Below are 25,177 nucleotides of genomic sequence, written 5' to 3' on the forward strand. Positions count from 1 at the left end.
CACTTACAGAGGTTGTTATCCACAAAAAGCAAGAGGAAAGTCGTTTGCTAGACTGATCCAACCTAATACAATTTTTGGAAAATAGTACATAGTTTTAAATGATAGATTTAAAAATTATAAATATATCCCTTCGTTCAGGAAAATTGTTCTCTTTTTCTCATGTAAGGTCCTTGAAAATAATGTTCCTTGAATGCATATGTAAATAATTTCCCTGCTTCAACCAGCATTTCTGAAAATTCCACAGGGCTGATATGGAGAAAACCTTGAGTGCTGAAGGGTTTTGTGGTGCAGCATATTTAATAACCGTGACAACTCAAGAATTTTAAGCAGACTCGCCTCCTTGTCTGGGATCTGTCGGCAGCATTGTGTCTCTACTGGCAAGCCCCTAAACGCCGTCTTTCAGCCAAAACTGTGTGAATGATGATCTACCACGTTTCTACAGGATATTTTTAAGTCTCGATATTCTCAGGATTAAACAAACAACAAACTTTTCCTCCGTTCCTTTCCAAAGCTGCTACTCTAAATTATAAGCAAATGAAGAAAGAAAAAGAGGTCTAAAATTGCTTCACAGCCTGGGCGAAACAAAGCGCGTTGTGTTGCTGGGGCCGCGGGGAGCGCGCGCTGCTTTTGTATGATTTCCGAGGTGAGTGTAGATGGCTGGAAGATAGATGGGTGCCAGATGCGGCCTGACATAGATTCAGGCAGCTGCCGCGGGCTCGGTTTCATTAGCTGGTAAGTGCACCAGCAGAAGCAGCGGAGCGAGGCCCCGAATGCCAAAACGACAGTGAGAACAGTGGAACGATACAATATTCACTAAGTGATTTTAATCTCAGAGATTAAATGTCACCCAATCAGTTTCCAAGCTCTAAAACATCAACTTGTATGAAGCCATTAGAGGGCCAAGTCCTTGTTGGGGGGAGAAAAATTTTACTTTTTTGTATTTTTTTTTTTTAGAAATTATTGTTAGCTTTATAACAGCAACCAAAAAAAGCCTATTTTAAGCTCATTTGGCTAGGATTCAGTTGAAAATCATGTTACCTTGCCCTACACACATGCCCCCATAAAAGACATGTGTTCATTATAGCAACCAGGCAAATGTCCCTCAGTAGATAGGACTGATGCTTGCTTGTTTATCTTTCTTCCTTAAAAAGAAAGCCTTCGATAAGCTTCCCAGGCCTCTTCCAGCTTTAAAGTCCCCCTCCCAGCTTTTGGGCCAGCACTTGAGACACGCCCAGATCCCATCTCAGAGTGCCTGTGTTTTAGCTATCACCTGCAGCTATTCCTGCGATAGCAGGAAGCTGGAGCCAGGAGGAGCAGGGGCCTGGAATCAAAGCCAGGCCCTCCAATATGGGTTAATACCTGTGTCTTAACCACAAGGCCAAATGCCTGCTCCAGGTGTTTTTTGTTGTTTTGTTTTGTTTTGTTTTGTTTTGTTTTGTTTTAAGTCAGCAGACTGGTTAAAGAGTTGGAAATAAGCTCTGGCTGAGTTAGAAACTCTGTAAAAACAGAGAGGAATGTTAATTAATAGATGTTAAAAAAAAAAAAAAAGCCCCTATGAATTTGAATATATTCTGGGCTTGAATATGTTGCATAGCTGTTCTCTGAAAGCTTCCTCTCCTGGGGCAGACCTACAACTCTGTGAATTATATCTCAATGAAAGGGAACAATACCTTAGGCAACGTGGTCTTCATTTAAATGTGGAGAGTTTCGGAGTGAGCAAAGCTGCCCCTTCCCTCCTTTCCTCTGACTGCTTGACTGTGTTAACCTAAATTTGAGATCATCTTTTGTTTTTTCACTTTATATGTGAGGGTACTTTGAAAAGTTCAAAGGAAGTGGAATTAAAAGATAAGTATATATTGATGCAAAAGAAAATTTGAGATGCATGCATGCTTTCCTCCTGACATGGTTCCCCCATGAACTTTTAGAAGACCCCTCTTGTGACTCATGAGGGCGGTGCCTGCAGGCGTCTTGCACAAGAGGTGTGTGGGGGGTTGGTGCCGACCACTGGGTTCAGCACACTCACTTGCGGTGAGCCTGACTAGACTCAGATTGTGTTTCTCTTGCACAGCCTTCAAAAGCTTACCTAACCCTCCTTACCCCACAAAGACACACAATTCCTCTGATCCATTGCACTTGCGTGTCAAGCAGGCGCTGAGAGAAGACCAGGAAGTAATGGGAAAAGCCCTTCCTCCCAGAGTGGCCTCCCTGCCCAGGGAGACAATAAGCCAGGGCTGCCTCCCAGGGTAGCGGAGGCCGTGTGGCTAATGCATCTGGCAGTACTACTTGGCTTGAGGGCTCGTTCTGTAGCTCCATATTCTAGATTTCTTTGCTTTACCTTTTGCAAATATTCTAGGAAACGTTTTCATTTAATCTTAATGAGGACAGTTCATATGTGTAGAAGACACATAGAGATCCTCAGAGAAATATGCTATATGAACAAAACCAAGATACCATTGTGGTGATCACTGTTGATTACTGACCAATACAAAGCCATTTCAACCGTCAGTAACCATCTGCTATTTCAATACACATTTCCCCACTGTGAAATAACCAATTTAAGCCACAGTCTCTCATCCGGTATGGCAGATTCTGTGAACTCTCTCTGCTTTATTCTTTAAGATTTATTTATTGGGGTCGGCTCTGTGGCATAACGGGTAAAGCCGCCACCTGCAGCGCTGGCTCAAGTCCTGGCTGCTCCACTTCTGATCCAGCTCTCTGCTATGGCCTGGGAAAGCAGTAGAAGATGGCTCAAGTGCTTGGACCTCTGCACCCGAGTGGGAGATCAGGAAGAAGCTCCTAGCTCCTGGCTTCAGATCTGCACAGCTCTGGCTGTTGCGGCCATCTGGGGAGTGAACCAGCAGATGCAAGACTCTCTCTCTGCCTCTGCCTCTCTGTAACTCTGCCTTTTCACTAAGGGAACTGTGATTTTAGGTGGAGTAACTGTGCTGAGCTAAAATATTTGCTGTCTTGGCACCCTTACAGCTGAGGTAGCTACATTGTCACTGTTAGGTGGAGGTCCCTGGGATGATCTTCCTTCTTGAATAAAGAGGCAAACCTCACAAATAATACTTTTGAATTTATTCTCACCTGGAATGTGGATGAAATACCTGATAGTAGCAGCCTTCTTGTAACCCTGAGGATTGTGGAGGTTGGTGCCGTAGCTACCTCCCCAGCTGGCCTTCTAGACCTAGACTGCTTAACCTCAGGCTTCCGATTTTATGAGAAAAGAAAAATAAACTCTTCATCGTTTAAACCAGTGTTAGTATTTCTTTACAGCCAGATGTAAATCCAGCTTCACCATTCAAACCCCATAACCCATCAGTCTGGGACCAAAGGGGATGTGTCTGTGGTTGGCACCAGCGTTTTCTAGAGCAGCTCAGAGACAGAGGTTTCAGATGCGAAGCTTGAACAGAACAGAGGTAGAAAGGCTACTCCTAGAAGGAAGATGCGTACTTCCCCTCCAAGTAGGCTTCAAGCCCTCTACATTTTTTGTGTACATTCTCTGTGGCTTTGGGTTCACTTGCCAAACATTACTGGCATTGTTTGTTTGTTTGTTTTTTGGTAGCAAAAGAGTGTGTAGCCCAGTGTGTAGCAATGAAAGCAGGGAGGCTTAACCTACTACTGCATGGCACCAGCCGTAGCAATGTGGGAAGGAGCAAGGAGCACGCAGCTCGCTCCTGTTACTCATATTTCAAAGCCACTGAAGGAAATCGTGGCTCTTTCCCAGTCTTCATTAGGTTTTCCCATCAGAATATGATCAAGGCAAGGGGGCAGGAGGAGGGAGTCACAGCCAATGGGCAACCCAGAGGTTGGACACTGCTTAGTTATATGTGAATCTCTTCTTAAGCTTAGCACAGTGCACATCCAGTAAATGTTAGACAAAGGGAAAAAGTGGGGTGTGCTTTATACTGAGTTGTAGTGACAGAGGCACATTTGAAAGCTAATCAGACAATGAGATTTAGTTAATAAAAATGTCTGTCCTTCTCTGTACTCCAGTCTGACCTAATGCCGTAAATGAGTGGAGCTCCATCCAGTCTCCAGCCTCCTATACTGTGTGTCGCAATGCCTTAAGTAAGAGTCATCACAGTTGGCGGCACCGACTGGGCCGGCTGGGGCTGAACAGGGTACTCTCCTTCCAGCAGCATCAGCACAGCAGTGAACTTGAATTTGTGCAATTAAGTCATTACTCATAGCAGAAATAGCTACCTCTGTTTATCACATTCAGAGGCTGAGCTAACTTTAAGATTTATTTACTTATTTATTTATCTATTTATTTGAAAAGCAAAGTGACAGAGAGGGAGGGAAAGACAGAGAGATCATTCATCTGCTGGTTCACTCCTCAGCTGGCTGCAGCTGCCAGGCTAGGGCAGGCAGAAGCCAAGAGCCAGGGACTCCTTCTGAGTTTAGAGTGTGGGTGGCAGGGAGTTCTACTTGGGTGCATTAGCAGGACACTGGATGGAAAGTGGAGCAGCAGCCTAACCCGCTCTGCCACAATGCACAATACCAGCCCCTGTGCTGACTTATTTACAAATATTGTTTTGTTTAATCCCCAGTGACAGTAACACCACGCTGCAGGGCCTGGTTCTATTATTACAGGGGAGAAAACAGAAGTAGCTTAAGCTAGTTGCCCAAAGTCATAATGCCAACATGTGGTCAAGCTGGAAGTTGAAACCCCATCTTGGGACTAGTACTGTGGCAGCCGTGGGTTAATCCTCTGCCTGAAGCACCTGCATCTCATATGGGCACCGGTTCTAGTCCCGGCTGCTCCTCTTCCTACCCAGCTCTCTACTATGGTCTGGGAAAGCAGTAGAAGATGGTCCAAGTCCTTGGGCCCCTGCACCCACGTGGGAAACTGGGAGGAATCTCCTGGTTCCAGACTTCGGATAGGCACAGCTCTGGCTATTGCAACTGTTTGGGGAGTGAACCAATGGAAGGAAGACCTTTCTCTCTGTCTCACTCTCACTGTCTGTAACTCTACTTCTCAAATAAATAAATAATCTTAAAACAAAAACACTGTCCCAAGACGTTTTGACTCCGAAAACCACTGTTCTCCGGCGTGTCAGAAAGTGTTGAGTGGGGCTTGCCAGGTGGTCTCACGATGCTCGGCATTGTGTGCTTTGGTTTTTGTGCAACAGAATCCAAAGTTCATGCAAGCTGCCACACTCACAGTGAAGACTTGGTAACCGCTAATGTAGCAAGAATGATTTCTGGCTGAAGGTGCCTTTATGTAATGCCTTTTCATTTCCTCCGGTCTCACGGCCAGCGCACCCGTACAGTGGAGGGTGGGTGGGAGGTGGGTGCACGGGCTGGCCTGCAGCTACACGCATGCGTGTCAGGCAGCGGCCAGGGCTGCTTGGCGTGCACCAGGCTCTCCCCAGCTGCCCGGCTGCGGCTGCCGCCGATGAATCATGGCCTACAGGCTCTGCGTGTGTCATCACGTATGTGGGTTGAAATAGCACGGAAGCATTGTAGTAGTCTGCTAGAAATAGAAAGAAAGGTGAAAGAAACCACTGGAATATTTGCACTGTTTCACGTAAGCCAAATGCTTGTGAAGTCTGTCCATTTGGAGCTTTTGGTTTTTAGAGCAAATGCTTTCATTTCCTAGCCGTACACCATCTTCGCTTTTTCTATTTAAGCGGCTCAGATTCAGTCATAAAATCTCACTCTAAGTTGAAGCTGTTTATAGAAACTGAGCCAGTGTGGGCTAAGAAGAAAGGAAAGAAAAAGGCTAAGATATCTGTACTTTAAGAGCCATGGTAAAGTTTCTCTGATTTGGTGCTACTTGATAGATATCCTCATTCTTAGAGGACAATCTGAGCTTGTCGTTAGAAATGTGCTTTGGCAAAGAGTCATCATCGAATAATTAGCCAAGGTCATAGAATAATTTGTAAATTCAAAAGTGAAACCTGGATCTGGAATCAGAAGATCTAGGTTCCTTGGGGCTGGCGCTGTGGTGTGGCAGGTAAAGCCACCACCTGCAGTGCCAGCTTCACATATGGGCTCCGGTTTGAGTCCCAGCTGCTCCACTTCTGATCCAGCTCTCTGCCATGGCCTGGGAAAGCAGTAGAAGATGGCCCAAGTGCTTGGGGCCCTGCATCCACGTGGGAGACCTGGGAAAAAGCTCCTGGTTCCTGGCTTCTGATTGGCCCAGCTCTGGCCTTTGCGGCCATTTGGGGAGTGAACCAGCAGATGGAAGACCTCCCCCCCGCCCCCCCCCCCGCCTCTGCCTCTTTGTAATTCTGCCTTTCAAATAAATAAATAAATAAATCTTTGGTTTTTTTTTTTTTTTTTTTTTTAGAAAAAATAAAAACAACCAAACAAACCTGGATTGTAGTCTGGGCTCTACTGTGTGTTGGTTCAGACCGCTTGAGAAAGTTTCCTTGAGTGTAAAGCAGTAGTAGCTGGCTCTTGGGATCTTGGGGGTGGGGAGCAAATGAGGTGATGATGGCTGTGCTTTCTAATCTGTGCATGCTATGCAATTGTGCTAAGTGATTAGCCAGGTCTGAAGGTGTGCAGTTGTTATCATGTACTCTGCAGTCAGCAGAGGACCCATCTGTCACCATCTGCCATCCATGAAGGTGACAATGTCAATTGTGGTCTCCCAAACAACACAGATTATTTTTTTAACAACACAGACTTATAGAGCTTTTATGATGTGTGAGGGCTTCCTTCACATCAGCAGAACTTACGTGTAGATTTATAACAGCCATAGTTTATATAGTTACATATAATGTATACAGCACACAAGAATTCTGTACATGTGAGTTGTATAGATACCTGAAATTTTTCTCTGTAGGTCCCAACTTTGTTCCATGTAAGCTTGCTTGAAAAAAAAAATCCATCTTTATATAATCTCAAAAACTATATATATGTTATTGTGGTTGTTATTATCACATTTTTTCCACAGATAGCATTGAGCATAATGAGGCACTTTCATAATCCATGATTACTTAGATTGGTAACATATTCTGTTCAGATAGAAAGTTCTGGGGCTGGTGCTGTGGCGTAGCGGGCAAAGCCACTGCTTGCAGTGCCGGCATCCCATATGGGTGCTGGTTCAAGTCCCGGATGCTTCACTTCCAATCCAGCTCTCTGTGATGCCCTGGGAAAGCAATAAGAAGATGCCCCAAGTCCTTGGGCCCCTGCACCCATATGGGAGACCCAGAAGAAGCTCCTGGCTCCTGGCTTCAGATTGGCCCAGCTATGGCTGTTGCGGCCATTTTGGGAGTGAACCAGTAGATAGAAGACTTCTCTCTCTCTCTGCATCTGCCTCTCTGTAACTCTGCATTTCAAATAAATAACTAAATCTTTTTTTAAAAAAAATAGGAAGTCTTTTAGTTTGGGGCTGGTGACAAATATGCTTCTGTTCATCCCTATTTTAAATGGTAAATTTTTTTGCATTCTTGTATCAGCATTTTAAAAAACAAATATTTATTTATTTGAAAGGTAGATAAAGATCTCCTATTTGCTGGTTCATTCCCCCCAAATGCTCAGACCTGAGGCTGGGCCAGGCCAAAGCCAGGAGCTGGGAACTCAGTTTAGGACTCCCATGGGGTGACTGGAACCCAGTCCCTAAAGCCTTCACTGCCACTTCCCAAGATCTGTATTAGCAGAAAACTGGAGGCAGGTATCAAATCCAGGTACTCCATGTGGGACACAGGGTCCTTAATCAGCGTCTTAATATCCAGGCCAAATGCCCACCCTGAGTTAAGTTTTTTTGACTAGGATGTAGTTTGTTAAGATGCTTTTGACTGCAGGTTATGGAGAAGCCCACAAACAGTGGCTTAAACTCAGGAATCTCAGTGTCTCCTCTCCCAGGGTACTGTACAAGGTGAAAGGGACTTTGCAAATGTTATTTTGTTAAAATCTTGGGACAGAGACATTATCTTGGATTATCTGGCTGAGTTGCATAAAATCCCAAGAGTCCTTTTGGGGAGGCAGAAGGTCAAAGGCAGGAGGAGATGGGACAACCAAAGCAGTGGTTGGGACAATGGGCTTTGAAGATGCAGGAGGGAGTCATGAGTCAAGGAATGCAGGCAGCCCTCGGGAGCTAGAAAAGACAAAGAAGTAGATTCCCCATGAAGCTTCCAGAAGAAGTGCAGCTCTGTAAACACTTTGATTTTAAACCTTTGACCCCAAAGACTGTAATAGAATAAATCCGTGTCATAGGATTACCAGATGCTGTATTAATGAGGTCAAGACTATTGCAATAATCACTTCTTATTTGACTCAGAGTAAAAACCAAAATCATTGCATTGTCTTAGAAGGCACTCCACAACTCATTCTCTCTCCTGCCTCTACCTCTTCACCTTCCACGCTCCTGTCATTCCTGCATATGGACAGCCTCAAACCAAATACATGCTCCCCGCTCCTGCCTGCGTCCACTCCTCTCTGCTGTGAACATCCTACTCATGAAGCTGCTTGGCTTCTATCCCCACCTCCTTCAAGTCTACAACATGTCATCTTAAACATTTTTAAATTTAGTTCTTTGAAAGAGTGGGAAGGAGGGAAGAAGAGAGGAAGGGAGGGATAGGGAGAGAGAGAGATCTTCCATCCACTGGTTCACTAGCAAAATGCCCACAACAGCCAGGGCTGGGTCAGGCCAAAGCCAAAAGCCAGAAACTCCATCCGGGTCTCCCACATGGGTGGCAGAAACTCAACTGTTTTGGCCATCATTTGCTGCCTCCCAGGCACATCAGCAGGAAACTGTATCAGAAGAATGGAGTAGCTGTGACTCGAACCAGGTACTCTGATAAGGGATACAGGCATCCTAGAAGGTCTTAACTGCCTCAGCGCATCCTGCTCCTCAAGTGTCGTCTGCTCAGCAAGGATGCTGCTAACCACCTCTTTGAACTTGCACCCACCCCACACATACCCAAACACACATTCCACATCCTCTTCCCCTGCTCTAGTTAACCCTGTTGCACTTAATTTCTGATATACCATGGAATTTACCAATGTGTCCTGTTTTCTCTCTTTCTACCCAGTAGAATGTTAGGTCATGAGACCAGGATTTTGTGTGTTTTGTTCTTAGCCATATTCTCAGATCCTAGAATCTAGAACACAGTAGTCCTGCAATAAATACATTCTTTGTACACAGTTCCGATTAGTTATGTGAGGTACATTCCTAGAAATGAAATGAGCACATTACAGGATATGGACATGTTAAAAGGTTCCTGATACATGTGACCAAAACCCAGTCCTTCCCAAGGCTGAATCTATTTAGACCCTCACTGGTAGCTAGGAGACAGCCTCACCCCCTGCAGCCTCATGTGTAGTCTTTTACAGGAGGGCTTCGGAAGCTGCATGGGAATTTTGCATGATCCTTTCATTCTATTTCATGAACTTCTGGAAGACCCTGCGTGTTTCTTTTAAATCTGTATACTTTGATTTACTGAATTTGTGTTTATTTATTTATTAATCTTTAAAGATTTTATTTATTTATTTGAGCGGTAGAGTTACAGACAAGTGAGAGGGAGAGACAGAGAGAAAGGTCTTCCTTCCGTTGGTTCACTCCCCAAATGGCTGCAACGGCTGGAACTGTGCCGATCCGAAGCCAGGAGCCAGGTGCTGCTTCCTGGGCTCCCATGCGGGTACAGGGGCCCAAGGACTTGGGCCATCTTCTACTGCTTTCCCAGGCCTTAGCAGAGAGCTGGATTGGAAGAGGAACAGCCGGGACTACAACTGACACCTATATGGGATGCCGGTGCCGCAGGCAGAGGATTAACCTACTGTGCCACAGTGCCAACCCTGTATTTATTTTTTAATGTGCTTCTTCCTTTCAGAATGATTAGCTGAGTCCTTCATTCATTTTCCTAATTTAGTTTCAGTGTTTCCTAGTTTAGTATTGATGTTTTTCTAGCTGATCCATAAGAGTGTCTTAGATTAAATGTTACTAAGTCTTTGTTGTCTGTATTGCAAGTATTTTTCCTAGTTTGTCATTTTTCTTTCAATTTTACTTATGGCATTTTTTGTTATTTAGGGTTTTTTGATGTAGTCAGTTTTACCTTTATGAGTTTTTAAAAATTTATTTATTTATTTGAAAGGCAGAGTTACAGAGAGAGAGAGAGCACTTCCATCAGCTGGTTCACTCCCCAAATGGTTGCAACATCTGGGCTGGGCCAGGCCAAAGCCAAGAGACAGGAGCTTCTTCTAGGTCTCCCACATGGGTACAGGCCCAAAGACTTGGGCCATCTTCTGTTGCTTTCCTAGGAGCATTAGCAGAGAGCTGGATTGGAAGTGGAGCAATTGGAACATGAACTAGCACCCATATGGGATACTGACATTGCAAGCAGTGGTGCCAGCCCCAGCTTTTTTGTTTTGTTTTTTTTTTTTTTTGCTAATGTTTTTTAATGTTTATTATTTCAAAAGTAGGGCAACAGAGAGATAGAAAGAGTGGGATCTTCTATCCAGTGGTTCATTCCGCAAATGCCTTTAACAGCCTGTATAAAAAGGTCAGCTCTGAAGCTCGGACAGAGTCTGGATTGTAGTTAATGATCTGTGAGTCCTTAGCATGTAGGTGCCCTGAATGTGGCTGAGATTGCCTAGGGAGAATTTATAGGATGAGAAGAGAAAAGCAGCAAAGACGAAACCTTTGGGAATACACTAACATTTATGTAGTGATTATCAACTTGAAAGATTTTTTTTTTAGGTCACCTATGTTCCCAAATGTTCCTAAAGCCCCAGGCATCCTAACCAACCATCCCCAAAGCCCACCTCTGCACTGCAAGTACATACCCTTCTCTGGCTTCAGACTGCAGCTGGAGGTGACATTTTAAAAAAATCTACAACTACCCATGCGCCAGTGCTGTGGCGTAGTGGGCTAAGCCTCTCTGCCTGTGGTACCCACCAGTGTCCCATATGCATGCTGGTTGGTATCTTGCCTGCTCGTTGTCCAATCGAGCTCTCTGCTGTGGCCTAGGAAAGCAGTAGAAGATGGCCCAAGTGGTTGGACCCCTGCACCTGCATGGGAGACCCGAAAGAGGCTCTTGGCTCCTAGCTTTGGATCAGCTAAGCTCCTGCCGTTGAGGCTATTTGGGGAGTGAGCCAGCAAATGGAAGATCTTTCTCTCTGTCTCTCCCTCTCTTTGTAACTCTACCTCTCAAGTAAATAAATCCTTTTTTTAAAAATGTCTACAACTACAGGTATATAGAGAGGGCAGAGGAAGAGGAGCAAGCAAAGGAATCCATAAGCAGTCAGAAAGGGACCAGGAGAATTTATTTCAACCTGCAAGAAACAGTTGGAAGTGGTTGATTGTGTCAGATGCTGCAAAGACACTAAGCAGTGTGAGGAACTGAGAAGTGTCCACTGGTCATGGCGTTTAGGGGCATTGTGGCCCTTTACTTGGGTGCCCGGTACAGTTGTCCTGCAGGAGGCAGAGGAAGCAGAAAGAAGACTAAAGTGGTGAAGGATAAAGGGGAGTAGCCCAGGCTGCTGCAGCACTGAAGCAGGGGAGGATTGCTTCTTGTCTTAAAGGTGGAGTCTGCCGCTGATTGACTGCAGGAAGGAGCCAGCAGAGGGGGAAAGGAAAAGAATACAGAGGGCAGTCAGATAGCAGGTGTTTTGCTCGGCCAATCTCCCTTCCCGGGAGTACCTGTGCTGTGCTAGGCCAGTTGAAGTCACTCTGACTTTGAAAACCCCCATCCAGGGGCTGGTGCTGTGGCATAGTAGGTTAAACTGCTGCCTGCAGTGCCAGCATCCCTTATGAGCGCTGGTTCGAGTCCTGGCTGCTCTACTTCCAATCCAGCTCCCTGCTAATGTACCTGGGAAAGCAGCGGGAGATGGCTCAAGTGCTTGGGCCCCTGCACCCATGTGAGAGACCTGGAAGAAGCTCCTTTGGCTCCTGGCTGTTGTCATTTGGGGAGTGAACCAGCGGATGGAAGAGTTTCTCTCGCTCCCTCACTCGCTCAACTCTACCTTTCAAATAAATAAATAAATAAATAAATCTTTTAAAAAAAGAAAGATAGAAAGCCCCTGTCCAGATGTCTTTCTGTTTGACTTGAGATCTAGATGTTTCTCCCTGTTTTTCTAAAGACTCAAGATGGAAGCATTAAAAAAAAAAAAAGTAATGGAAGCCATTGAAGAGAAAATACATTTGCCTTCTAGTTGCATTGATTTGTTGGACTATCAGTAGGAAAATGTTAATATGAGGCATCGTTATGGCTGGTTTAGAAACATTTTCTGCAGGTGCCATTCTTCTTTGGAATGTATAGGAGTGTGTTTACATGGCATCACACATAGTAGATGGAAAAGTTACTTTTAAATCAGAAGTCGATTGTGTTTTTCTTGAGGAGCTCCATTAAGAAAACGAATATTAAAATAGAAACTTCCGTTTTCTGAGCTGTCTGTCATAGTGAGAAGTCAAGTTGTGAGGCTAACTTTTTCAGAGGGAGGACAGCAAGGACACTAGTGAAAGGAAAAGAAACGTTTTGTTGCTCTGCAAAGGTCCCCCAAATGCTCCGAAGTCAAGATTTCAGTCTTCATGTGCATGGAACAAAAGGCTGTTGTGAGCTGTGTACAAGAGCTGGTGAGAGTTTGTATTCTGCCCCGCTTTTCTGTGGGAGTTATTTCCTGTTGTTGACTAGAGTTCTTTATTTAGAACCACCTAGCTTCAGAATGCCTGCTAGTTGGTAGAACCGTGTCTACTTAACACAGGCCAATTTCCAGACGATCTCTTTGGAAAAGAGCCGTCACATCATGCAGGCGCTGAGGCACCAATATGTTCCCGAGAGTCCAGAGACAAGAAGGAAAGATCCCAGATGTGTTGGGTGTAGCAGTTGGTGGGCACCTGAACACCAAGTGAAAGATACTTCTTGGGGAAAGTGTGTGTTTCCTTTTTTTTTTTTCTTAAAAAAAAAAAGGCAAGATTTCACTTTCTAGTGCTAGATGACCTTTTTTTTTTTTTTTTGACAGGTAGAGTTATAGACAGTGATAGAGAGAGAGACAGAGAGAAAGGTCTTCCATCCGTTGGTTCACCCCCAAATGACCGCTACGGCCGGAACTGTGCCGATCCGAAGCCAGGAGCCAGGTGCCTCTTCCTGGTCTCCCACGCGGGTGCAGGGGCCCAAGGACTTGGGCCATCCTCCACTGCCTTCCCGGGCCACAGCAGAGAGCTGGACTGGAAGAGGAGCAGCTGGGACTAAAACCGGCACCCATATGGGATGCCGGCGCCACAGGCGGAGGATTAACCAAGTGAGCTGGCCCTGCTAGACAACTTCTTGGGTACTTACTGTAAGGAAGTCACCAGAAGCCTCTTATGTTGTGTGAGGAAGCTTTAATCCTTTCTCGCATGATAGAAGTTAGCCAAGCAGGTTAGTTAATCAAAACACCGGCTGTAGCCCTGTCAATCAGTGGGGTTCCCTGAGTTTCCTTAGCATCATTCCTGGGTGTTATAGTCTATAATTAAGAGAAGCTGGATAAGGGGAGGGTTGCGGGTTGGAGGGACATTATGGGGGGGGAAGTCATTGTAATCAATATTCTGTACTTTGGAAATTTATATTCATTAAATAAAAGTTAAAAAAAAAGAGAAGCAGGAAAGAAGGGCATTGTATCAAAGTGAGAATAAATCATTTATTCTTGAAAGCATAGGAAGTAAAGGCATATTTGAAATACAAATATTGTGCAGTACTTGATAATATCTGCTAATGATAGAAATTGTAGGTGGGGCCAACGCTGTGGCGTAGTTGGTGAAGACGCCACCTGCAGTGCCGGTATCCCATATGGGCACTGGTTTGAGACCCAGCCGCTCCACTTCCAATCCAGCTCTCTGCTATGGCCTGGGAGGGCAGCAGATGGCCCAAGTGGTTAGGCCTGTGCACCCAATTGGGAGACCTGGAAGAAGCTCCTGGCTCCTGGCTTCGGATTGGCACAGCTCTGGCCGTTGTGGCCAATTGGGGAGTGAACCAGTGGATGGAAGACCTTTTTCTCTCTGCCTCTCCTTCTCTCTCTGTGTAACTCCGACTTTCAAATAAAATAAATAAATCTTAAAAAAAAAAAAAAGAAATTGTAGGGGAAAAACAGGTAGTTCTAGTACTTTGGAGCCCTAAGGAAGAAAAAAAAGGAATTATATTTCTTTGGTCTAATATATTCTGAAACAGTAAGTTAAAATAGTTAATTATGTGTTTATTTACTTTTGGTTATTAAAATTAGATTTATTTTATTCACTTGAAAGGCAGTTACAGAGAAAGAGAGAGAGAGAAAGATCTTTGATCTTCTGGTTCACTCCCCAAATAGCCCCAACAGCCAGGACTGAACTAGACTGAAGCCAGGAGCTTCTTCTGAGTCTCCCACATGGATGCAGAGGCCCAAGCAGTTGGGCCCTCCTTTGCTGCTTCCCTAGGCTCATTAGCAGGGAGCTGGATTGGAAGTGGAGCAGCCAGGTCTTGAACACATATCCATATAGGATGCCAGCTTTATAGGGGACTGCTTAACCTGTTATGCCACAGCACCAGTCCACTTTTGGTGCTTTTAGAAAAGAAATTAAGCCTTTTAGACACACTCGAAGCCACCTGGGCATCTCCCCCAATTCCATTGCCCTCCTGTGTTTACCCAAGGCACTCAGATTCCTCAGTGGCTTTTTTGGTCTCTAATATATTTTTTTATTATGGTCTCTAATATATTTTCTATAACTGCACATATATGTATACATACAATGTTTTGCATGTTTAAAATATTTTCAGTAAATGAGATTTTATTGTTTATAGTTTACAACTTACTTTATTATATGCAACATGATATTTTTGAGACTTAGACGTGTTGATGCATGTCTTGGACATGCCTGGTACCTTCAGTTCTTTTTAACTACTTGATAAATCAAGGTTGCTTCCAATATTTTGCTATAGTAGCAGTGCTACCATTAAACCCTCATCTCTGTCTCCATGGGAATAAAAATGAGTTTCTGTAGATTCTAGGCTTAGCCCTTCTCTTCCAGAGTTTAACAGATTCAACTCCTGGACCTTAAGGTGTCATGGCAGGTGATGAATTTACTTTTGCCCTATGAGTCTACAGCAATTCAGGTGTTGGGCTGGAGTTACAGGCAGCTCCTAAGAGCACTTGGGCGAGACTCTCTTCCTAACTTCTGAAGTTCCAGTTAGAGACTGAAGATCAGCAGTGGTGTGGGTACTTACACTCCAGACATCAGCAAACGCTGCAAGTAAGAGCTTCCTTCTCCATCCACCCCCGCTGGTGGTTAAACACTTGCTTGCACAGGACTGCTTTCAGATTTATACCGTCCCTCCTAGGAGGCCTGAGGAAATGGTCACTGAAATCGTTCTCTGCAGGGCAGGTTTTCTTGTGGAAGCCTATTGAGAATGCCTCTGTGTGTGTGTGTGTGTGTGTGTGTACATCCCCAACTCTACTAGGTAATGACACATATCTGCAGAGTGGTCACACCAGCTTACCCACCAACCAGTGATTTAGCGAGTTCCTTATCTACACCCTTATCAATATTTGATTGTCACACTTTAGTTTTTGTCTATTTGACAACCATGAAATCCTTTTAATTTGTATTTTTCATATACTGCTAAGGTTGAGTATCTTTTCATATTCATTGGACATTTGAATTTCCTTTTTTACCCATTTGTCTATTGAGTTTATATGCAAAACGTTTTATAAATTCAACACAAATGATTCAACTAAGAGGCTTTTTAACAGATATGACAAACATTAGTGTAGAGGAGTTCTTTATTCATTCTAAATACTAATCTTTTGCGGGGTCCATAAATCACACATATCGTTTGACAGTCTCTAGCTTTTCTTTCACTTGTTTATAGGATATTTTGCTCAATAGGTGTTTAATTTTTAATATAGTCAAAGTTATTGATCTTTGTTGGTACTTTGTGCATTGGTTATTTTATTTTGTAATAGAGTCTCTTCAGGAAACTACTAGATGAATGATTCAACTAAACAGACTTTAATGACCAGACTTTTTACGGAGATGTGGAAGACCAACAACAGGAAGCTGTTACCGTCCTTGTGCTTGAGGGAGAAGGGGGAGGACATGGCCTTGCCGGCCAGTGTGAGTTGGCATCCTGGGAAAGCGGCTCCCTGACAGAAGCTGGGGCTGTGGACCAACAGGTACTACCAGACAGGAGCCTGGAGCAGGGCAGAAGCAGCCGAGCGTCTCTCCCTTCTGCCCCCCATCTCCTTCTGGAGCCCTCTTTCGCTATGTCCAGTAGGAAGCGAGTTGGCAAAGGGGCCTGAATGAGGCAGTTCCTGGAGGTCAGCGTTGCAGGACACGACACAGCGCAGAGGAGAATGAACCTCTGAAGATAAACAGTAGTCAGTAAGCATTCCTTGCTGTGAAGCCATACTTTCCTGTATTCTTTCCTAAAAGTTTTAAAGTTTTTAAAAAATATGTATGTTAGATTTTGGACCACCTGACATGTATTTTTTGATAATTAAGTACCTAGTCTTCTTGTTCATGCCTGTGACCTGGAGCTGTTTGTTGAATGGTCCAGTCTTTCTCCACTGGTTAACCTCACGCTTCATAAATGTGTGGTTTCTGTTGGTGCGCTCTCAGTCTTGTTCTGTTGATTTATTTGTCTGTACCCACTGTGTTCTCATTACTAGATCTCTGTATTAAGGAAACATTGGTATCTGATAGCACACATCCCCCATCTTCTTGTTTAACTTTATTCATGGCCCTTTTCTATTGCAGATGAATTTTAGGATTAGTCTGCCAACTTCCATGGGGGAAAATGGGAGTTTAAATTGGAATTGCAATCAGTGCATTGATGAGGTTGGAGGAAAATTGACATTTATTTAGTATTCTTGTCTATAAAATGGTAAGCCTCCCTATTAGTTCTGATCTTTTCATCTGATGAACTTCGGAAAGGTGTCTGTTTTTTCATTTTCCACTTTTGGCTCCCTACAACTTTATTTTTGTTGTACCAATTAAAAGCATGATGTCTAAGGGTTTTAAAATGATAACAGATCAGAATGGACTGAAAAGGAATAGCTGGTCAAAAAGCTTTTTATACCTTTTGTAATTTGGGTTGTAGTCTCTTACAGGAAGTCAAGCAGAAATGTTTAAATTACTAACGTTAGGTCCACAAAACTCTGCTGCTCCACGTCCTGGGTTGTGTGGCTCCTGTGCAACAAAGCCCAAGGAAATGCTGTAGTCACACTCAGGGCTTCTGGCACTTGCTTGGTGAGATTTTTGACTTGAGGTGACTCTTTCACATGTATGTTTTCTTTTAAATGAATCATCTTTAGGGACAGTTAAATATAAGCATTGTGTGAGCAAATTCAAGATCATAGAGTGTAGATTTATTTGTAACAGAACAGAGTGGTTGTCTATGTATAGATGGTTCTCGGGGCATTTGCTGCCATCCACTCTCTTTTCTAAATTTGGTGTTACAGATTCAACTTCTGTTTTTAAAAAGGGAAGTTGCATATAGATCATTCACACTATTATTGTCACCTTAAAGGCAATTTCTCTGATAACTGCCCATTTAAGGAGTTCCACATGACCTAAATAGGACTTCTCTAAGAAACAAGTTTGTTACTTACCAAGATTAAAACTTTTGTGTAATATTTAAAGCATGGTTTTTTTAAAAAAAAGTTTGGTTACGCAAATGTACCTACTGTGGTGGTGTTGTCTGTCTTAGCTGCTTGCTTTAGTTTCTTCCTACCTGACTTCAGTCTGTGCATTTCTGAAATGTTAGAAATAAAAATTATAAATTTTAAATTTAAAAATATATTTTTTCCAACTTTTAAAGCAAAGGACTGCTGTTATTGCATAGTTGGATAATTTTGGAAAAAGTCTTGTTTATTCTGGCAACAAATCTTGAAAAGACAGCTCTACGTTGGTGGCTAAAATAAAAGTGTTAGCTGTCTTCCAGAAAACTAATAAAAACTCAGAGTGGCAAAGGTCGGATTCGTTTCGTTGCATCCCACGTCACCACTTCGCCTGCACCCTCCGCTCGCCTGTTCTCCTAGCCCACACTTTGCAGGCACTTCCTGGTCAGCTGGACACCCTTGCGCTTTGATTTTTAACTTTTCACAGAATTTTTATAGCTTGCATTTCAAAAAATGGTTTAAATATGTTATTGACACCACAAAAACAAGCTGCACTTCTCTCTGACTTAGTTTGAAGGTGTACAGTCCGAGACAGATGCTACAATAGATGTGAGAGTACAGACAGCAAACATGGAATTTAGTCTAGTCATATGAATGTGCTTGATTTTGAAACATAAAAGGTTATCTGTCATCAGAGTAATACTTTTGAAAAATATTTTTGTATCATTTTGCCGAGTTATTCTCAGATTACTGTTGGTTGATAATATTTATAGCATGTATTGGCATATTTTTGTATTCCATGACCATGAGGTATGTGAAGGTGACAATAATAAGTTGTCATTTGAATCATGCAGGTACTCTCTTGAAAATTGGGGTAGGCAGTTTTTTTTTTTCAATCTCAAGATTGACAGCCTCTGTCTATATTTTGGTTTTCTCCAGCTTCCAACTGGCTTTTTTTTTAACCCATAAATATCAAATATTCTATTTTCAAATATAATTTAACTGAAACTTGCAATTCTTAAAATAAATAGTAGGAGGAAAATTTTCATGAAGAGGTACACAATAGTGGAATTACGGCAATAATTTGATGTTTATCTGCAAAGTTGTTCCCCAAACAGTGAGGTTATACAGACTTTTAAAAAAATTTTTAATTTTATTTGAAAGGCAGAGAAAGAGAGAAACAGAGAGCAAGAGAGAGCAAGAGAGCGAAAGCGAGAGTGAGAGAGAGAGAGAGAACAGAAAGAGATCTTCTATTTGCTGGTTCACTCCCCAAATGCCCACAGCAGCCAGGTCTAGGCCAAGTAGAAGCCAGCAATCTGGAACTCCATCTGGGTCTCCCATGAGGGTGGCAGGGACTGATATACTTGAACCATCACTTGCTGCCACCCAAGGTGCACATTAGCAGGAAGCTGGTATTGGAAGCAGAGTTGCTGAAACTCAAACCAGGCACTCCAATATGGATGTGCGTGTCCCAAGTGGTGACTTATCCACTTCACCACATACTTGCTCTTGATTAGATAATTCTTATTAGTATGTACTGTGTGATTGCCCATTAGTCCTATTAAGTCAATGGCACATTTTAGAAATGCTGAAAAGCAGTAATCATTACAGTATTGTATCACTCACATACACATGGACAGACACATACACACAGACACACGTAGCCATGCCTTAGTTTAATCCCATAAGTTTATGAAGCTGGTGTAAATCTTCAGTAGTTCTTCAGTTATTTGTTCATTCATTTAGTGAATGCTGACTATTCAAGCAGCAAGAGACAGAGTAGTAACAAGAATGACAGTTGTATGAACTGTATTGGGAATGAGCAAGGGGCTGGAGGATATGTCTGATGCTTTTTATTCCTTGTCTGCTGTGGTGATTGTGGGTTGTTAATTTTGTGGGTTCATGTGGTGCTAACCAGGTCAAGAACAGGCAGGGCTAGAATTTTTGGTGTAAGAAATGGAAGTGTTCTGTACTTTGGAAATTCATATTTACTAAATAAAAGTAAAAAAAAAAGACTCACAGAAAAGATATGTGACAGTATTGTTTTATCTTTTATGATGCTTGTGCACCAAAATACACCTGATACAATGAGGTTTGCTCTGTTTACTTTCTTATGAAATTCTAAATAAACTTTTTAGTATCCTTTTTTAAAAAAAAAAAAAAGAAGAAGAAGAAGAAGAAGAAATGGAAGTGTTGCTATTCCATGACCCCAGGCCAGGGATGAGTTAAGTGACCCCCAGTGTCTGGCACAGTGCCCCGTCCAGTTGTTATCTATAGGTTGACTGTGCTTTTCCTGGCTGTAAAGCATTGGCCCTTCGTGGGAGTTCATTCACTTCTCAGGACACTCTGCTCTCCTGGCTTCCGCAGAAAATGTCAATGAATGCTAGATCTGTAGCCTCTGCACCTGCTTCGTCCCTGAGACTCAGCTTGACAGAGTGGAGTGTGGGGCTGCCAGGTCCTTCTCAGAGCCTCTGTTTATTGCTGCATGAGAGGGGGTAGCAGCCCTTGCCCTGCCTCTGACTCGGGGAGGCCTTACTGAGAGCAAACAAGCAGACCCAAAGGAAAGTGCCTAGTCAACCTTGGGGGTGGGGGACTTCCAGATGCCACAGCCAGGTGACGGGAACCGTAATGGGTAGCAAGGCCAGTAGAATGGGGATCGGAGTGTTTAGATTCATCGTCTGCCCATGAAAAACATCTGATTGAAGACAGCATATCATTGTTGTTTGTATTTCTAATTCTTTCATTTAGAAATGTGTGGATGTGAACTTGATTTTATTCTTCCAGGCAAGCTGAGTAGGTTACAAAACTTTTTATTTCAGGACTAAATTTATTTATTTTTAGGACTAAAACTCTCCGTGAGGGTGGTCACCGTGTAATCATCTTTTCCAAGACTCCTGGCTCTGCAAAGGGGCTCTGGAAATCTTTGAGGCCAAGTGCTTCCCTTTGCTGGGTGCAGAAACAGACTCGGTGATGCCAGGGCTCTGATTCAGCCTCCTTGACCACTGTGGCTCTGGGGCTGGATGCGAAATTTCCCAACTCTGCAGCCCCAAGCTCTTTTCACTAGAACCCATGCTGATCTGAAATCGGGGCATAGCAGAGTAAGAAACTAAAAAGTCACAGATGCATCATTGGTAAGTAATCAATTTGTGCAAGATCTCCCAACTCCTAGTCCAAGATGCTTCATCTCCCCCAGGTAGTTCTGGGGACAAGAAAGCTCCAGGGGCTGCATGAGGTCCAACACTCACTGAAATGTCCCGTGGGAGCCAGAAGTACTGAGTGTGTCAAGTGCAGCCAGCTCAGGAACAGCTGATGGCTTATAGACCAGAAGTACACAGTCAGAGTGTGGAGGCCCACAGGTAGTACTGTGCCGAGAACTGGGGACAAGGAGAGAGGTTTCTGAGAAGCAACCGCCAGTGTTAGTGGAGTAGTATCTGGCAGAAAGGGAACGGACACTAGAGTCACCAAGTCAGGTCTTTCCATTTCTATGGACCTCAAATTATTTTTCCCCCATGGGGGCTGGAGTTGTGTCCTAGTGGGTAAAGCTGCTGCCTGTGATGCCAGCATCCCATATGGGCACTGGTTCAGGTCCTGGCTGCCTCACTTCTGAGCCAGCTCTCTGCTATGGCCTGAGAAAGCAGTATAAGATGGCCCAGGTCCTTGGGCCCCTGCATCTACATGGGAAGCTTCTGGCTTCGGCCTGGTCCAGCCCTGGCTTTTGTGGCCATTTGGAGAGTGAACCAGTGGATGGAAGATCTCTCTGTCTTTGCCTCTCTCTGCATAACTCTGCCTTTCAAATAAATAAAATAAATCTTAAAAAAAAATCTGTTCAATGGAAAATAGTAGCAAATGGAAAAGGAAGGAAACTTACGGCTAATGGCAACCATCCTCTCTAGTGATGGTTAAAAGGGACTGGTCCAAAAATGCTGAAACGAAAGAAAATGGTTTTAAAAGCATTTTCTTCAAATATTATCATTAAGATTGTGTTCCAAGTACATATTTAAATATTCTCAGATTTTCAAAAGAGAAAAAGCTGTGTCTTACACAGGATACAGGGTTGGTTGTAGTGAGGTTACTTACACAACATGGAAAGCTCTGCAAAGGGGACCCTTCACTGGCATTGAACTTCTGACTTGTGTGAGTTGTGACCTGTGTGAGCAAGAGGATGCAGAGACAGAGAAGAGTTAGCTGGAAATGAATGGACTTGCTCCTTCCCTAGAATCAAGTTCTAAATTGCTAATGGCTGAAAAATGCTGTGCCGTCTTCGTGAGAATGTTTGATTTTCCAAATCATTGTTTCCCATATTGACTCCTTGGTCATCAGTTTGGTGATGTGACTCCCAGAACTTTATTTTGAAGATTTATTATCTTCAATTTATCAGTGAATGGGAAATTTACAGTTAAGATATCTGTATTTTCCATGAGAAGATTATATAGCCCAATTGGCTCTATGCAGTTTAACAACTGAAACACTTATCAGGTTTTTGGGTTTTTTTTTGCCATCAAACCAAAACCAATATTTGCAAGATATAAAGATGACTGAATATTGCTAGTATTTTGGGTGAAACCTGAAAGATAAAGTATAATAAAGGCAGAAGAAAACTTCAGTGATATTTGAAGCCTGTTTTGAAGTCTCTCTTGGTTTATATATCGAGCTTGTTCCTGGTTTCTTTGGTGCATGCTAATCAAGTGCTAAAAGTGGCCTTCAGTTAGTGCCGCGGTGTACTTAGTCTGTAAGATGTGAGAGCCCAGAAAGTTTCAGCAGAGAAGCGGCCAAGTGTAAACTGGTACCCAGAACCACAGTGATGCCGAGCAGCACGCCTCTGAAATTAAACCCACGAGCATTTATAACTTACCATCACAGTTCTGAGTTTAGAAAAGGAATGTTTCATTTTCTTCCCAGATATGTTTCTGATGGTTACATGTGGAGGGCTGGCCTCATTTCTTATCACTGTTCTGAAGTTATTTGAAATTGGGAAGGAGAGAAACTAAATTCTGAATAAGGCTCTGAGTTAGGGGCGTTTTAAATGGGCTTGTAAATGTCCCAAAGAGTGCACACCAAACCTCTGTGTTCACTAAGCATTTCCCATTCATTTCCTAGGAGTAAATAATTTTTTAAAAATCATACCATTGGTGCCGACACTGTGGCATGGTAGGCTGAGCCTCTGCCTGTGGCACCGGCATCCCATGTGCTGATTCGTGGGTGCTGATTCGTGGGTGCTGATTCGTGTGGGTGTGGATTCGTGTCTCAGCTGCTCCTCTTGTAATCCAGCTCTCTCTTAATGGCCTGGGAAAGCAGTGGAAGATGGCTCAAGTGCTTGGGCCCCTATGTAGGAGACCTGGCAGAAGCTCCTAGCTCCTGGCTTCAGATTGGCTCATTTCTGGACGTTGCTGCCATTTGGGGAGTGAACTAGCAGATGGAAGACCTTTCTCTCTGTTTTTCTCTCTCTCTGTCTGTAACTACCTCTCAAATAAATAAATAATCTTAAAAACATACCATTTTATACTAAAGGAAGTTGACTTCAAAAGTGCAGAGAGGGACTAGCGCCATGGTATAATGGGTAAAGCTGCTGCCTACAGTGCTGGCATCCCATTTGAGTGCTGGTTCAAGTCCCGGCTGCTCCACTTCCAATCCGGCTCTTCTATGGCCTGGGAAAGCAGTGGAAAATGGCCCAAATCCTTGGGCCCCTGCACCCATGTTGGAGAAGCGGAAGAAGCTCCAGGCTCCAGGCTCCTGGCTTCGGATCAGTTCAGCTCCAGCCATTGCAGCCATCTGGGGAGTGAACCAGCGGAAGGAAGACCTCTCTCTTTCTCTGCCTCTCTGTAACTCTACATTTCAAATAAATAAATAAATCTTAAAAAAAAAAAAAAACCTGCAGTGAGCGCCTTTCCTTATCCAAATAGACCTGGATTTCCAGGGCTGAGCAGGAATAGTGCTGGCCTGTGTGTGACCAAGCTTGGGCTAGAAGGAGGGGGACAGAGGGTAACCACCTGGTGCTGGACCACATGGGCAGCTGCTGAGGCTGTCGCCTCATGGTTTAACTTGCTGGTGAGAGATGCCAGACTCTGATGGGGGTGGAGGGAGTGGAGTAGGAGTTGTGAGTCCATGTTAAGTTACTGCCTTCATTAACTGTGAAGAGGTGGAAACCATTTCATCCCAAAACTCAGGTTGCCCTCCAAGAACCTTTACTGAGCATGCACAAACTGTTCTTCAGAACAGGTGTGTGCTTTGGAGATAAACAGATTGTCACTTTGAATTTAGTGCTTTTGTGCAGGAACACTGCAACATTTGGTAGTCCATTTGCTAGAAAACAGCAGCAGCCACAAAACTCTGCAAGTCTTTCTGCTAACTTCAATTCATGAACGCACAAACTAAGCAAGGCACAAACTTGCACCCAGGCACAAACTAAGCAAGACCTGCAAGAGGGGCTGCTGAACACTACTTGACAATTTTTAATGTTTTATACATTATAATGAAATTTCCCAAAGAGATCTACAAATCATTAGCTTCAGGCATTAGTTACACCTAAAGAAACCTGTAAAGATTTTAATTGCATGGAAAGGCCTGTAAAAACCTTTTCTACTCCTCTTCAAACAAGAAACAGCATCTCCTCTCCCAAGACTTTAGTCTAAGTTTAATTTCGATAAGATCATCAATTTGATTGATAACAACTCATTACTTAAAGGTTTGAATAGATCTAAGTTTGTCTTGATGTTAACAACTTCTAATCACCTTTATGTGAGGTCTTAAAGCTTTATTATCCTTAAATATAACGGATAGAGTGGTCCATTAAACGCCAAAGTGACCCGAGATGATACTGAGTGGGGCGGCCGCCAGACTGTTAAGGTGTCTGAATTACTTTTGTAACATCTTAACGCTGATCGCGCCAAGCGATTTTAAAAATAATCATTCGTTTTCCAGTGGAGTTGGCTCCCTGGCTTCTTTTCCTGAGGCTCTTCAAATCGCACCATCAGACGCACACACGCCCCTTGCCAGCCAGCGCTGTACTGAATCTAAGTAGTTCCAAGCACACGCTTTCGTAGGGGCGGGGAAAGGCCAAGGGCACAACACTTAGGGGCTGAACCGGCACCCTCGTACCCCACGTCCCTGCGCCTCCGAGCCTGGCCTCCCCCGGGCTGGCCACCACGGCTCTGCCCGGTTCCCAAAGTACTGTGGACTTGCTGAGGCCACCGCACGCGCAAAGGGTTTCGGCTGCCCTGCGCCAGCGGGGGTCCCATCCGGTCCCAAGGACCCCCTCCGCGCGTCCCGGGGCGGGAGCGGGCCAGTGCCAGCGGCGTAGGCAGCCCCTCGGGGTAAGCCGCGGCCCTCGCCTCCGCGGGGACCCTGCCCGGCCCGCTGACCGGCCCGCGCTGCCGAATAGCTCAGATGCCTGTCATATTTGCGGTCGGCGACTCGGCGAGCTGCGCGCGCGGCGCCCGCCGCCGCCTTTGTCACAGCCGCCTCGTCGTTCTCCCGTTGGGAGGGTGGGTCCTGGGGACCTCCTTGGTCTTCTGGCCGGAGGGCTCCGGGTCAGTCCCCTCCTCTACCTCAGCCTCTCCTGAGGAGAAAGAGGGTGCCGCGCCGGCTGCGAGGGAAGCTGTGGGCGGTGCTACCCCGCGCCCCTCCGGCCCCTTCCTGCTCCTCCGCGGCCGCGGCCGGC

General features: G+C 44.3%; 1 protein-coding gene across 1 annotated transcript in view; it reads left to right on the forward strand.

Annotated features, from left to right (window-relative positions):
* Positions 1-25,177, forward strand: part of SERTAD2 (SERTA domain containing 2) — a 121,005-nt gene that overhangs the window by 73,022 nt on the left and 22,806 nt on the right. The gene's annotated exons all lie outside the window — the stretch shown is intronic.

This window comes from Oryctolagus cuniculus, chromosome 2, assembly GCF_964237555.1.
Source record: "Oryctolagus cuniculus chromosome 2, mOryCun1.1, whole genome shotgun sequence".
NCBI classification, from domain to species: domain Eukaryota; kingdom Metazoa; phylum Chordata; class Mammalia; order Lagomorpha; family Leporidae; genus Oryctolagus; species Oryctolagus cuniculus.